This window comes from Strix uralensis, chromosome 4 (genome assembly GCF_047716275.1).
Source record: "Strix uralensis isolate ZFMK-TIS-50842 chromosome 4, bStrUra1, whole genome shotgun sequence".
Classification (NCBI taxonomy): Eukaryota; Metazoa; Chordata; class Aves; order Strigiformes; family Strigidae; genus Strix; species Strix uralensis.
This window is the reverse complement of record NC_133975.1, coordinates 26,766,200-26,782,338: the sequence shown is the minus strand read 5'-3', so window position 1 is coordinate 26,782,338 and position 16,139 is coordinate 26,766,200. Positions and strand designations below refer to the sequence as shown.

The 16,139-nt window shown below is 43.9% G+C and overlaps 1 protein-coding gene across 4 annotated transcripts in view; it reads left to right on the top strand.

The window, feature by feature from the left end:
• RBM47 (RNA binding motif protein 47) overlaps positions 1-16,139 on the top strand; it is an 82,061-nt gene that overhangs the window by 34,711 nt on the left and 31,211 nt on the right. Inside the window, exon 1 of one of the 4 annotated variants that reach the window (XM_074866042.1) lies at positions 2,537-2,554. The exons of 2 other annotated variants lie outside the window; for them this stretch is intronic. The gene's annotated coding sequence lies outside the window, so the exon portion shown is untranslated. Of the gene's footprint in view, positions 1-2,536; positions 2,555-3,105; positions 3,187-16,139 lie in introns of those variants that run through there. One more of the 4 variants, XM_074866041.1, reaches the window with a different exon arrangement.

Genomic DNA, 16,139 nt, shown 5'->3' with positions numbered 1-16,139 from the left:
AACTGGAGAAAAGGTTGCACAAGCTTATGTGAATGAAAGTCTGAGTTTTCACAAGGTGGTAGCTATGCCTCTGTATCTTCTTCTGCCAGCTTCTCAGGCTTGCAGCAGGACACTTACCACATCACGTTAGCCTCTCGGTGCCTCACTGATCCCCCAGCTGTAAGTAGGGAAGATAATTTTTTTTTCTTATTGCTTGTGCAACAATGAAAAAAATGTTTGGTTTGTGTTGCATTATATCAGCTGATCTACAAGGACAGATTTAGTGGGAGGACCCATCAAATTGTCCACTATTCTATTTGTCCAGGGTGACAGATACAACTTCAGGTGTACTGTAGTAGAACTGCCATTTTTCTGTGGTAGCTACACCTGGCAGCTATGACTAATAACTGGGTTTCTCTGAAGTCCTTTGGCCTCAGTGGATCAATATTACACACAATTTGACTCTCTTAGGCTTGTACTGGGCTAACATGCTTCCCAGAAATATTAGCACTGTGGAAAATTGAGTATTTGTACAACCTTCCCATAACTGCCAGTGACCTTGTCTATGCTGCCAGGCAAACCAAATTTGAACTGGCTCCATAACCCAAGTACCAGCATGCCGCTCTTCCACTTCCAAAGTTTCCAACCTTGCCAAAGATCAGATCGGCAGTGTCATGATATGAAACATGACGGTGATAAAATCTAAATCTGATTCAGATGAGTGGGCAGCGCTCCTTCAGAGTCTTCTGCCGAAACACTTCTGCAACCAGGAAACACCCAGTTGCCAAAAGCAGACTTTTTCACAGAAACATGGTGTCTTCCAACCAGGTTTTGTTGGGAAGATCTGGGAGATCTTGGGTGGAGTCCTTATCTAAGGAGAGAGAAACAGCATGGCTGGACTTCTCCCCTTACACACTTAGAGCACCTCTCTGGAAGCAGCTCTCGATACCAGGTGGAGCAAAGCTGCTAGGAGCAGTTCCTGCTCCCTGGAGCTGGTTAGGCAGGGTCTTAAGTGCAGATAAGCCCTTTCAGATAAGACCCCTTTCTGCCTGGGGGTCTCAGAGGTGATAGCTACAGATGAGACTCCAAAGAGCTCTGTGGAATAGCAGGTTGTTATTATTTCCACTTTCAGCTAGGGGATCAGCAAGGTACCAAGAGGCTAACATGATGTAACAAGTGTCCTGCTGCAAGGCTGAGAAGCTGGCAGAAGAAGAGGGGTATCTCCCTCCCCTGTGTGTTCATCACAGCGCTCTTCCTCACTGGTTGGGAGCAGATGCTGTAAAGCAGCTGTGAGGGTTTTTTATCTAGAGGGAATACAAGTTGATGGTTGGGAATTAATAACACTTATGCAAAAGACATTGCCAGGTCTTCCAGCTTGTCCTACAGCAGCAGAATTGTGTCTAGCAGCTGTAGGGAAGTCCATATGCCTTCTCTGCCTGTGCCAACAGCCTGTCCTACCAGGGAGTCACAGGCTGCCACCATGGTGGCCTTGAATACCAAATCTGTGAGAGATTCCCTTTCTCCCTCTCCTTTTCAAGGCAAAAGTGGAGGGAAGTGCAGCCCAGCATGAGGGAACACCACACCTGAAAGCACCCACAGCAAATGGTGGCACCTTGGAGAGCTGAGCAGGCTCGTATGCATTGGGCGCACTGGGCATGCAGCGGAGGCTGCAGCCACAGGGCTTGAGTTGCTGCAGTGGCTGGCCACACATCTGCCCCTGCGGGCTTGCCCTGGGCCCTGGGCTATGAGGAAGCCCTCTCAGGAGTCCTGGCTGAGGGATGGCACTCCTGCTTTTGGTGACACATCTGCTCAAGTCCAGCCACAGCCTGTTGCTGCACCAATAAACAGTGTCACATGTGCGTGCCAGCTGGTGAGCTGGATGCAGCTGTGCCCCTGGCCACACATAAGTACACTGCAGAGAAATCCCCTCCAACCTGACCAGACTTGGCTGCTGTCCCTCAGCCCAGCATCACTGAGAGTGGACAACCCCATCCTTGTGCAAGGCCATACAAGCTCCAGATCAACAGCAAACCCAGCACATGGACGTGCTCCTAGTTGCACTACATGTCAGGTTTTAGTAGCTAATCTGACTAGCTAGAGCAGCCACTGGTGTAGATTTTCTCCTTAAACACATGCATTAAAATATATACTGTTCAAGTCAGGGATCCTAGATTAGACAAAATTAATCACTCTTCCCCAAACCAGGACTGAAAGACCATGACAGATGAGGCAGTATCACAAAACCAAGACACAAAATGTAGACTAGATTTTCCCGTTGCTCCTCCATGAGCATATATCTGTGTACCAGGTCCAGAAAGGGTCTTCCAGGTTGGGAGCAGCCACCGAGTCCCAGCCTTTGAGTCCTTTCCAAGCTCAGTGGATGTCCTCTCCTCCTTGGAGAGTGGCAGCAGCACCTTGTCAGCGCCACACTCAGTTGCCAGCCCTTTTCGGCTGCCCTCTGCTTGTAATTGTTAACTTACTGGGAATGGGAAGGCTCTGGTTAGTGCAGGTAGAGCTTTAACTCTGAGGCACTCCCAAGAAGCTGAGACGCAGGAGCTGAACCTCTACCTGCAAGGTAAAACGTCGCAGACTGCCTTGGCCATTTCTTTCTCCCATCTTCGTGTTTAGGCTCCCTTTGTGTTATTTCATCATGTGGTTTCAGGTCTTTTTCTTGTCATTTTGAAGTTTTAGCTGTCATTTGAATGACTACTCTCTTATGCCGAAGATTTCTTTGGAAATTTATGTACACTCATTAATTAAGCATTCCCTCTCAGCTTTCAGCCAGGCACGCCTAGGCTTGCACACAGCCTTAGAACAATACGGAGAAAGGTTATCGTGACTTACCTGCCACAAATTATCTATTAATAGCACCATTTATGTACCTTTTTTTTCCCTTCATGACATGCTTTCTCTACGTCCCCCTCTTAGCAGGTTTCCCTTTTTTTGTGTGTTTTGTTTTCCCTGTGGAGGACAGGGCGGGTAGAAGAGGGGCAACCCTTTTGGCACTGGTTCTGCCCCCGTGGCCGCAGTGCTACCTTCCCCACAGGGTGTTTGCAGGGAGGGTGGGACAGCAGGCTGCTCATAGCCTGGTAAAACATTGACCCGCGCAGGCAGCCGTGGCGCGGAGGCGCTGGGCTGCCCAGGGAGGCAGGCAGCGGGAGCCCGGTGGCAGCCAGCACCCACGGGAGCACGCCAGCTTCTCCCCAGGTACTGTTTTCCACTTTGATTTTTCCTAGCTTTGAAAGGCAGAAGAGCAACAGTGCTCAGTTATAAGGTTTTCCAAAGGTTCGCTCCCTAGAAGTCAGACAAGGAGTTAGCACTGTTATTTTGCAGTTTGCTTGCGTCAACTGTAGTTGACTGCATGGTGTCATCTAAAGCACAGGTTGATTAACCCATGCTTGATTAGCTAGTTGTTTTGATTTTGTTGTATCTTCAAACAAAAAATAAAATTAATGCACAGTTGCATTTGAAAACTTCATGGTTTTCTAAGAAAACTGTAACATCTGGCTTCTGCTCATCTTCTAACTGAAGAGTAGGAACAAGACCCAGTTTCTAATGAAAATGTGTAATCCAATTATTGCAACAGGGATGTGGGTCATGACTCATGCCGAAAAATACTTGCTGATTTTTGAACAAGCTTTGCAAAAATAGGCAAAGTGACTAATTTCTTCAAGATTTGGTTCATGTTCCAAGACAGTAGACACAGGAAAAATACCAGGATTTAAGTTCCTAGTATGCATATGCCACTGAGAGAGGTGAAGCTGAAGAGATTGTTTTATGTTTGCTCAGTGACTGAAAGTTTCTACCATACGGTGGAAGCTGACTCGTTCATGCAGGAACCATCCTCCGTGTGTGCTTTGCTGGTCTGGATGTGTCTTTATATAAATACATACGGTGACTCCACAAAAATGACCTATTACACCCCAGGTAACTGTCAAGTAATCCTGGAGAGGGCTCAGTGTAAAATGACTGACGTGTAGTCAGTATTCACAACATATTTACAGTATGTTTTATGTGCAAAACAAAATGCAAGAATGAGATTTTTCTTTTCAATTTGTTGCTTCCAGTTTGTCAGTGTTGGGCCCTAGCTGTGCTTGTTGCTTGCTTCAATCCTCCCTGATGTGATAGAGATTTTCTTGATGTGTTTGCTAATTGGGCTTGCACATGGCATGTTATTTATGCTTGCTAAATGCTCAGTGGTGTTAGGCAGTACTGAGGTGTGGTAACACATTTACCTTATTAAAAGTAGTCTAAGTGTGGCTTCAGTTCTTAGCAGTACTAAAATTCCTAGAGCAAAGTGCAGGGAAAGAATTTCCAGAGAACAAAGCAACTGGATTCCCATAAGTATCTGCTTTAAAGGATTGAAATATGATTCAAGAAAAATTTTGGTAAAGGCTGCACTGTAGTTTCAGTCTGTTGGTGAATTTGTAGACGTAAGGCATGACTATGATTAAAGCCTGTGATTTTCATATGTGTCATAGCTGATGTGTGATTCTTGCCCTCTCCTCTCAAGAACCGTGGTTTCAGTATTTGACAGTAAATTGAACTGATGTAGAAGTTTCTTTTGCAGTAACTAAAGAAAGAGGTCAAATCTCAGAGTTCACAGAGATTGAATTTTAAAAAATAAATATCTAAAACAAAAGACAGCGATGACAATGTTATCTTGTCTGTTCTCATACAAAGATAGGGTTGTAGCTGGTGACTATAAGGAAGATTATGTGTCTTAAATGGAAGGAATAGGACTGTTGACAAAATGTGTTCAGTCTTTGAGTCCTGTTTGCACTACGAAGGACTTCTTTCAGAGCAACACCAACCCCTTTCCGTCTCTGAATCAGAGTCAAGGAAAAACATCATTAGATAGACAGGTTTCAGGGCAAGGGGGTCATAACTATCTGTAAATTATGAGCAACTTAAAGTGTTTCAGTAAATATTATTACACATTAAAATGAAGCAAGCAGGTTTCATTCCATGTGCTTGATTTTCGGCACAGCTGTTTACCAAGTTTCAGTTGGTTAAACATGTGTACATATGCTGAAAGGAGCAGGGCTGCACAGGATCATGAGGACAGCCTGGTCTTCAAAATATTTTCTGGATACACAAGGTGGAAAAGACCCAGAATAATGCTTAGCCTGGGCTGGTTACAGAGTCACTAGTTAAAAAGAAGTCTCTCTTCACCCTTAAAGGCAGTCCCTGTCACACAAGCGTTATTGCCAGACCTATACAAAATAAAATATCATGGATCCCACAAAGATCTCACAGTGATACTTTTCCAAATTTACAATTTATATTTGAACCAGAAATGACCATACTAAAGGGGTATATTAAAATGGACATAATCCCTTCAGATACTTTGGAAGGGAGTGATACTCTCAATAGAGCCAAATATTCGGATGGCGAAAAAAGAAACCCTGCCAATCAAAAAAACCCCGTGCAACCAGGATTACAGAAGAGCAACACGGTCATGGCAAAACTCTTGCTTTGTCCTCCCAGGAAAGTGTCAGGGTTTCCCGGCTTGTCCACGTGTGCCAGGGCCCCGCACGCCAAGCAGCGCCCTTTCAGGGGCAGGAGTAGCCTTGGACCCTGCTCTCCGCAGGTGGGTGACAGGGCTGTCACTGGGAGGGTGCCACAAGGAGCGTCCAGGCTGTGTGCTCAGCAACCTCCCGCACTCGAGTGCTCGTTCCAGCGGCTTTCATTTGTTTGTTGTACTTGTTTGTGTAGCAGCCATCACACCACGGGTGAGATGTTGCAATCGCTTTCCTTGATTCCCCATTTCAAAGACGTTGACAACAAATCACCTGGATTAGACGGGTTACTTGGGGTTTGCTGTGCTAGAGGTCTTTGTTTAAGAACATACTTGGAGTGGAGACCTTTATAGGCATTATTTTTTTTCCCGTGACACAGCAGCCACATGGCAGCTGGATAATGCCATTGCAGATGCTTTGTGCTTGAGACAGAAGAGCAAGCAGCTCTGCGCTCTCTGGCAGGGGTCTCGTTCCTTCTATGAAGATGCGGCTCCCTGCTTTTCTCTCTGAATATTGGAAAATCGTTTCTATAGCTGTACACTTGTACAACACCCACATGACCGGAATAGGTCCTTTGTGCTACTTTGGGAGCAATTTAAAACATTAGCATTTAAGTAGTTTATTTTCTTAAGGCAGATGTGTGAATTTTACTGGGGACTTTTGCCTTTTATAGGAGTAAGAGTTTTCTGAGGGAAACGATTTACCTTTTCAGAGCCAGTTGCAGAAGCATATATTTGTGACAATAAGCTGGTTTTCCTCTTTCTGTTGCAGTGAATGAAATGATCAGGTAAAATGCAAACCTTAAAGGACAGTGATTAGAGACAAGCAAACTTACCCTTGCACATTTCCAGCTGAGGAAAAGTGCTAGCAATGCATTGAAAACACAGGTTTTCAATTTTGCTAAAATAATGCAAAGTGTTAACCCGTGAATTGCAGCTGAACAGAAATATAATTTCTGCGAAATGAAGTAACTTTAATTATCTTAATTACCAAAATTATTTTGTGTTGGATGCATATATATGCAGTTTCAAATGATGTCAATGAGAAATGAATGCTTAGATCTTGATTTATTTTTTTCTTCTTTGCAATGTGTACTTTCTATAAGAATATTTCTTTATGCAATTTGTTGTTTTCAGTAATAACTTTCAGAACTTTTATCTCATCAGGAGTCAGATGTTGCACAGATCAGAGTGCAGTATATAGTTGATGATTAAACATAGCTATCCAAATGAATGGCAGCCCTGACCTCCCCTCCCTGGTGCTGGGTCACAATGTTTCTCTTTACTTCCAATATTTAACAACAGCTCTCAATATCAGACAGTATTTGCTTACACGCTGGAAGGCAAAAGTAGAAATAATAATAATTTTAGCAGAAATAATTTTTTGATGGCTGACTAAACAAAGGCTTACTTCTCATACTACAGTATCCTGACTTAGATGGATTTACTGGTCTTCTTCCCTGCATCTCCCAGGCTATGAGAGTGAAAAACAAAAGACATTGAGCAAAAGCTGCAGTGCCGTTTAACCTTTGTATCTTGAAGAAATCAAGTTTGTTTGAGAGGTCATCAGATTGCCTCTCTTGTATCTATTGAGTATTTAGCTTAAAAACAAAGACACCTTGTTCAAACCAAAATCTTGTTGGGTGTTGAGTGAAGGAAGACATGTTTTGCAGACATGAAGCCTCTACTGACTTTTCATGCATTCTGAAGAGCTGCAGAGAACAGTCATTATTCCAGTCCTTCCTCCCCTCTGCAAAGATATTATCAGACAAATGCTGTGGCACTACAGCAGTAATGTATTTTTTAATGGTCTTCTGAAAAAATGCACGTCTTGCTTGGTTCTTCTTTCCTCTGGGCAGTTTCTGAAATTGCAACTGAAAGCAGCCCCAGCAGCAGCCCCTAGGCAGACTGTCAGCTGGGATCATGCTAAGCTTTACTGAACTGAATACTTGCACCTGAAAAATTGGGGATGCTTTAAAGGGAAAATTGCTATGTAAACATTCTGTAATGCACAGAAACAGCTTTTCCTAACCTGGTTTATGGCACTTTTGTTAATGCTTCTCCAGGCAATACTCAGGGCAGCCACTCTATCATGAAGCTCTTCCACTTGAACAGCTCCCAGAGGTGATCAAACCACACCTGTAGTTAGCTCTGTGTGGGCAGACAAATTTACAAATGAAGCTGAAACTAAGGACTTGACAATAAAAAAAACATGGATAGGCAGCTTCAGGTTGAATTTAGTGGGATTACTCAGTCCGTTGGTGTTAATCGGTGGGACTGATAGCTAAAATCTTGATTCCGCAAATCCTTCTCTACCTTGTATCATGTTTATTCCTGCTAACATTATCCTTGGGAACTACATTGCCATTAGGTACTGCATACTGAAGGGGCTTCATCAGGCTGTGCTTATGAGTAAATGCTATATCTGATGGGGCTATGCCTGCCTGGGCCATTAAATAATGGCCATAATGGCAAGGATGGCTCTGAATGGAGTTCCAGGAGAAAACTCAAGGTGTAGTACTAAAAAAGTATAGGATGTGCCTATGGACCACTACAAGTCTCTTCAGGCACCACATCTGCATGAAAACGTAGGAAGAGTGCCTGGGATTACTGAATGGAAATCTTGTTTGGCTTGGTGGTGGGTAGTATCAGTACAGATGGTGGGGAGTGGGTACAGTGAAGATTACTGAAGTTATTACCACAACTTCATTTTTACTTAAAACTTCTTGCCTATCTGTATTGAAGCACAAAGCTTAGCTCTGCATCAGCAGTCAGGTGGGAATCTCTTAGCAAGGAGGATGTAGTTTGAAACTGTGCAATTCTGTAAGTACAGGCATAATCACAGTGGTTGCAAAATCAGTATCATAGGTAGGAGCGTGAGATGTTCAAGCACGTCTACCCAAATGAGCACCACTGATCCCAGAGCTCTCTGAGGAGAGGGCATGAAATGGGGGTGGGCATGGAGGAGCCCTGCTGCCCTCTGCCAAGGGGAGGGCTGGAAGGCAGGAAAGGAGCTCTGGGAATCTGGTGTCTCAAGACAAATCTTGTGAAAAAATCCCATGGAGAGAGGCAATACCACAGAAACAAACAGGGAGAGTGGTGGGTGGAGAGAGTGGGGAAGCTGCAAGAATGGCCAATGTCCAGCTGTCTGGATGTCGAAGGAGCTGCCTGTCTCAGGTGCTTATCACACCCCATAGCAGAGTGGGGTCATCCGAGTGGAAATCTGAGACAGCAGTGCTGAGGAACAATCAAAAGAGCCTAAACAAACCTGTCTTCTTGATTTCTCCCTTTTCTTCACCTTTCTACTTCTGAAAGACCATGTGCTTCGGTGTCCTGTGATATCCACTGTACATCAAAATGTCAGATGTACCACACCTGAGGGGGAAGGATTTCCAGAGGTTTACAGGCAATATGCTTCCTCCTTTTCACAATCTGGAGATAAGGGGAATGGTCAATAAATCCAACAGAAACATATTTTGACAGGCTCAACAGGCTATAGTCCTCTTCCGCAAAGCCTTAGTAGGGTTTCACCCTGGACTAAAGTCTATGAAGACACTTCTGGTCCATTTTGTGTTGTGCAGTTGCTCCAATGAGGTTGAAGAGAATAATTTATTTCTGATCAGCCAGGATGAAAGGCATCATTGTAATTCTATACTACCACCATAATTACAGATAGTCAACATTAAAACTAGAGTTATGCACAGCTGGTTAATACAGTGCTGTTCCATATACTAAGTTTTTTTCGCGCTAGGTAGTAATCTGTTTTCTGCTGCAGAGTATTCTGATGTAAATGGCTGGTGAGTTAGTGCTGATGTTGGATACAAATACTGTGATTCTTACTAACCAGAGTAATGTACATGTCTGCAACTGAGCATTTTTCAAAGTGACTCCTTTCTGCACAAACATAAAGGACTTTTTTCGATGAAGAATGTGTTTCTTTTTAGTTAGCTTTTAAAATGGCAGATAGAAAGGTGATCAGCCTTTTGTAAACAGAAGCAGGATACATAGAGAGCTTTCTTTTAAACTTTATGATGACACATCTTCCCTACAGAAGAGGAAAGGCATGGAAATGAAATGTGGTGGAGGCATTTCAATTTAAGTTCATTCAACACTGTAGGGTCAACTCTGCTCTTCATTTGCATTTAAACAAGGAAGTCTCAATAAAGAAACTGTTGAATTACTTGGGAGTGTCTTCAAGGCAGCATGAAAACACAGTGAAAGCTCTTCTGTGCATTAACTGCAGAGGCAGGGAGGTTACTGAGACCTCTGGCTACATTTTGGGAGAGGCAGGTAGGATCCACCCCAGCCAGCACATGTGTCGTTTTAAACATGTTGTAATTGTGTTAATGTAGATGAGATATAAACTGTTTTCACTTGCTTAGATACTTTGCTGCACTGGGAGTCTAATTAGAGATTGGTTTTATGGCGAACTGAAGAATTAGGTTAAAAAGAAGTCAAGAAGGAATTATCTCAAAAACATGCATAATAATCATTCTTAGTCAAATCTCAGAATTTCTGATGAATTCTAGCAAAACGGGCAAGCATGCTTTCATGAGTTTTTCCCTTTCTCCCCTTACGGAGGCAAACAGCCTTCTTAAACTACCCCCTGATGAAGGGAAGGGGCTCTGTGTTAGCACCCCGTAACAGCAGTTCGTGGTGGAGATCTCCGTGAGCCCTGGGTATGTTGTGCTCTCCAGGAACCTCACTAGACTTTGTGTCCAGAGTCCATGATTGCTCTGCTTGGCAAGTTATTAACCAGCACTTAAGTTTATCATGGTGCTGAACTTTGAGGCCTGATGGTTTCGTTCTTGAATATACTAGAGATGTATTTAAAAAAAAGGGGGGGAGGGGGGAAACATTGTTTTGAAGAAGTCAAATTTTGACAGTGTTTTGGGAATAGAGTTGTGCTAACATGCCAGGCTATGGGAGATAGGATCTGTGTCTTCTCTTTTGTTTTTCTGCTTGTCCAATCCAGTTCTAGGGAGCTTGCTGTTTTGTCTAAACTCAGGTTTTCCAGAGTTGTAATTATGTAAATTACTTATAGTTAATGTTATGTTTTGTGAGTGAAGTCCAAGTAATTTTTAAATGGGTTATTCTAGCTTGTAGACTAGTTTCTGTGTTAAGACAGCAGGCATGTATTTTGTAAGGGAAGTGGAAAACTAAAAATATCTCTGTTTTGTGTCCTTCAGACTGTTAGCGTGCAAGATCTGCCAGTTTGTGTAAGGCGGGTATCTGCAAGGATCTGACAAACAGATTTGCAAGCAAGTCAGTGAGCTTAACCTCCCTCTGCTCCTCCTCTTTAATCTGGGTGATCACCTTGACTCTAGAAGACAGTTAACGCTCAATACTCCAATATCTGCAGGTGGAGTTTTGATATTAGAGATGATGGCAGTTCCCAACAGAGGAGCCACTGCACATAGCTCAGCAACTGGCATTTGGCCATTCCAGATCTAACTTTCATCCAATTTAAAACAAAACAAAACAAAACAAAACACTACTTTTTAAATTAACTTTATAAATGTTAAATATTTTTACCTGTGAGGGAAGCTTTTTGAGACCTCAGATAAGCATATTACATTGGTGGTATTTTTATGTACAATAGATTTTCCTGTTTGCTTATAAAAATATTTGGGAGTAGCAGTTTTTAGTCATATAGATAATTTATAGTGTGTTTAAGTCTCCTGTCAGCTCTGTCAGTAAGAGATGGATAGGGTCAAATATTTTGGTGTTTGTTTTAGAAAATTAATGTGGGGTTGAGTAAAGAGTCTAGAAAGTGGGTTTTTTTTTTAAGAAAACCATCACCAGAATAAATGTACCCGTCTGGATCATCTGTTCAAGCCGGCTTTCAAACAGGGTTTATTTCTGATTCACAAGCAAGCTCTATTTCTCATTTATTCCTCTCTGCTCATATGAAGAAGAACAGACACAGATACCAGGGAGATGAGATCCCTTTCCTGGGCCTAAAAGCGAGGAAAACGCACAGCAAAGGGCAGGAGAGCTGCAGACCAGCTCACAGTCCCAGCTTGTCTGAAGGGCATGTGCATGGTGGCTCCATCCCCAGGTCCATCACCAGGTAGGTCTGGTGGACTGACAGCAATTTTGCCTTGCTGAGGGAGAGACAATGTGAAAACATGACCAGTGTTGACTGGGCTGGTACTGAAGAGGGAAGCATTCAACCCTTTGCAGCTTCTCAGACTATTATACAGCAATTAAAATAGCTCCCACCATGTAGAAACGCGCCATCAGATAACAGGACACTCTGACTCATTAAATATACCCTTGCCAAAACAGTTTCTCGGGGTGTTCCAGTTTCTTGCCTGGGTCACGATGTTAAATCATTACTTGCACTCAAAACCTATGAGCCAGCTACTCGCTGGTTGAATAGACCCATAAACACAGCTGTGCTGGCGGCTACTTTTTAGAAGGTTTTCTTCAAGTATTTGGCTTGACTTTTAAAAATAGCCTGTTTCTTTTGCACAGCCTCTCATCTCCAGAGCATGACCCCCTTGTTGAAATCTGATTGTGAAATACAGCTTTCCCATTCACTTACTAGCGGCAGGATGCCTTCTGTACGAGCTGGGTGTAACAGCACAGTATTTCATTCGTGTTGTTTGGTGATTTGATGCTCTCGGCGGCGGGCTGTGCCATGAGATGTCTCTGTCTGATCTGCTTCCCTGTCTTTTCCCAGAGGAAGGCTCCGTTTTCATTTCTGTAGGGTTTTTTTTAACCACTTGCACTGCAAATGCCCATGAGAGTGGGGGCAGGTGCGGGGTTGTGTATATTAATATTTACACCTCCCACAAAATACTCCAAAGCTAGATGCGAGTTTCTTTACATTTATAAATGAAATAACCTTTTAGCTGTAGGCCTACATTTCATATAACTACTCCACTTCCAGGGAACCAGAAGGAAAACAAGTTTTGCCTCATCTGAGCCCAGGGTAGGGTTTTTCTGGCAGGTAGAATCACACAAAGTCTTTTGGAGGTATGACACCAAATAGTTGCAGCTTGTGCCTCAGATTTCCAAATTTATTTAGCCTACTGAACATTATTTTTGTTTAGAGTAACACTTGTGACCAGCAGTTTTCACTTACATTTACTAACTATGCTGTGCTGCTTAGGGGAAAACAAAAAGTAGGTAGCAGAAAATTTATTAATTTAAATTAATATAAATTTATTCTTTATATCAGAAGCTGTGGTGGTCCGCTAACGCCTCCAGAGCAGGCTGGCTCATCCACACAACATGTGTCCCAGGTCTTCTCTAGCACCTGTGATGACCCTCCTAGTCCTAAGGCATAATTATAATTTATCATGCTTTTTGTCAGCTGTCAGTTCCTGAAGTGTAGCAGAGGGGTGTCACGAAACTGAGGGTGCGTGTTTGGCTGCAAGACCGAGTCACACAGGGACACCTGTGGGTGCAGGGATCCTCTTGGAGGACTGTGCTGTATCAGCCCAGACAACCACATCTGGCACAGGCTAATCCATTTTGTCTGTCCCTGGAGCCACATCTGGACTGTGTTCAGGAAGAACAGGTTGGTTCTGTCTAAAAGAGGACCCAAAAGCAAGCACTGATGCAGTGTGGATGCTTGGCAGACCAGGACAGAGGATGACCTGTAGAACTGAGCTGTGATATGGCGCAGATGTACAGAGTGCATGGGACTGCCCTGAGCTGCTCCAGGGATCAAAGCAGGCAGAGGGTTTTACCAGCTGGGGCAATGGGAAGGACACATGTACCCTCCTCTGGTCTCTCACAGGCCAAATGGGGGCACAGCACAGGCAGCAGTCCAGCCCTTCCTCTGCCGGGGATCTCCTCCTTCCCCTTGTGGGAATAAATGTGATCCTCCTTCAAAGGGAGTATCTGCAGCTCCTCCTCTCTGAGAGACAAGAGCCAAGTAGGGGGTTATGTGCTTATGTTATGGCTTGTTGAGGGTTTTTTTTAAAACAAAACACAGTTTTGGTGGAGAGCGTACATGATTAGAACCAAAAGTATTCAGAAGAACTCACAATTTCAATTAAACTTTCATGTCCAGGAGGTAATTTCTCGGCCAAACCAAAAGAAAGAACTGCTCTGAAGCAGCCAGGAGGGCAGAGAACCCACCTGAGATGTAGACCCCCAGCAGCAACCTGTGCCCCGGCTACATCAGGTGGGGCTCTTGCATGCCACTCTGCCATCTGACTGCAACGTATTCGTTTTCCCCAAACCATATCTCCAGCTGTTGATTCCTCTTTCTGAGCTAAGAACTGACACTAGGGTTTGTAAAGCATTGTGCTCCCAGCTTGACAGGCACTTGAAACTCCTGACAAGTAGTGATGGGTTCCCTTTGCTCCTATTATAAATTTTCCCTGCTTTCACACTGTCCCTTATTTTCTTTGATAAGCCCAGTCTAAATGTATAGTTATATTCATTCTGGCTGTGCAGTTGAGCAAGCATTGGCTTCCCTGTTCTGGTGAGAAACAAGAGCATTGTTTGGTATTAAACAATACATTGTTTTGGTGCTTTTGCTGCTTTTGAGAGTAAGGACATCAAAAACAAAGCCCTATAATAGGGTAATAGATAAACCGGGTTTTCCCTTTACTGAAATAAATGCACAGTAGTGAGCAGTACATTAGCTATCAAGGGTTTCCAAACCACCAAGCAGACAACTAGTGCGATTGTTCCCTTATACATCCTTGTTAAGGGGCATCATCAACTCTTCAGATTTCTACCTGTCGTGGGTGTTTCTTGCTTGTTTTATTAGAAGGTCAGCTCTTCCTGAGTATGTCTCCTGTGGTACCATTGCCTTAAAATTAAGCACTGTTATAAAGAGCAACTGAAAGATGGAAAAAGATAAGAGAAAAATAATTTATCCTTCAAACCATTCTTTCTGTGCATTGTCCTCTTTCTAGAGGAGAGAAGGAAGGAAAGCAGCTCTCTCTGGAGACAATGGTTCCACTAATGAACTGAAAATAGCAAAACCAGCAGCAGGATTGTCCATACATGTCCTCCCATTCCACAAGTGCAAAAATCCATTTTTTTCTCTCTGCTGTAGGCCATGCTTTTAGATGTTTTCATTACTTCTTCTCTGACATTCCAGTAACTTTACATTTATATCAGTAGTATACTTAAGGAAGCCTAAATGTAGTGTTTTTGAAGACAGAAGTACCGTTTTAGGGTCTAGGTTAATTAAAAAATGTAATATGCTTAATGAAATGAAAGTGTAGCATAGTTTCAGAAATTTGATTTTTACTCAGGGTTAGAATGTAACCGTGTACTTTTTGTGTAATTTTAATAAGGTTTCTGTGAGTTGGGCAATACAATGATTAAAATTTGTGTCTGAAAGACAGAACTGGTTTTTTATATGTTGTTGTTTTAAGACATCGGCATTTAAAAGTCAGACCTCCCCAAGCCAATACCTAGGCACTTATATAGTCTTCAAAGGCTCTTGAGCATGCTTAGTTCCTACTTATCTCAGTGTGAATTTGACAGACAAGGACTGGAGGATTTAACATCATTATAACTGGCTGATCTATGAATAGCAGAACTTATTAAGTCTGGTTTTCTACAGTATCACTGTAGGAATGCAGAGCAGTTCCAGCTCCATCCCATGTCCCCAGCTCCTCCCATCCTCCCACCCTTTGCATTCCTCCCTTGCTCCTCTCAGCACCCCCTTTCCTGCAGGTTGGGTGGCTGCTGGGTGCCGCGGATGCCCTCACCTGCAGGTTGTACAGCCCTGCTGGCCACTGCTTCTTGGGGTGGGGGAAAATCTCGGCTCTAACTGCCTCCTGCTCAGTCATATACGGATGTAATCTCTCTGAGTTCGCCCTGGCTGCCCTAAAGCTGCGTGAGCTCTGCGACCTCTCTCTGCCCGCGTGCCGCTTGGCTGCAGCTGGCCAGCAGGCCCGCAAGCGGTGCATGGGGAGAACGGGGCTGGCGGTTAGTACGCCTGGGGTGGGGCGTGGGGCCGTTTTTAGGGAACCAGGCTGGGAACACCAGCATTCAGCAAAACCAGGAAGAGCATGCAAGTGCTAGGATGTGCAAACAGGGAAATTAACTCCCAGGCAAAGACAACGAGTCTATTTATTGCCTGTTTGCTCAGTTACAGAGGCAAATGCTGTTTGTCTTCTGTGCTGAAATGCTCTCCCTCCCCCTCCAAATTTTACAGTAGTTTATATCTGTGAGCTTTGAGTGTCACAGCAGCTTTACTTGTGGAACACCTGCGGTAAGCTGGAGTGGCTTCAGCCATTTAAGCATGAGCTACTGCTGGACTTTGTTCACTGCAAGGTGCTGACCTTTGGCCAGCAGAGGTAGGAGAGAAGCTGGTTGCTCTTGGCAAAACATGATCACAGTGTACCCAGGGAGGAACCTTTTGTAAAGTGCCCTTTAATCACCTCCGGTCGTCATTGGGGGTTGTAATGATTTAGGCTCCCTTGATAGTTTCAGTAAAAGAACATCTGAAAGCACGAGGTCTGTTCTGCTGTTTCTCCGTGACCTACGAAGTTGCCGGCTAACGTCTCAAAGCGGCTGGGTGCTGGAGACACGACGGCGACGGTGGCACCAGGCACATGACGGTTTAGTGGGGCACAAGGCTGCTGCTGCTGGCTGGCTGAAGAGCGATCTGTAGGTTAGTAAACGTACCCTGTGACAGTATTATGGTCATGGT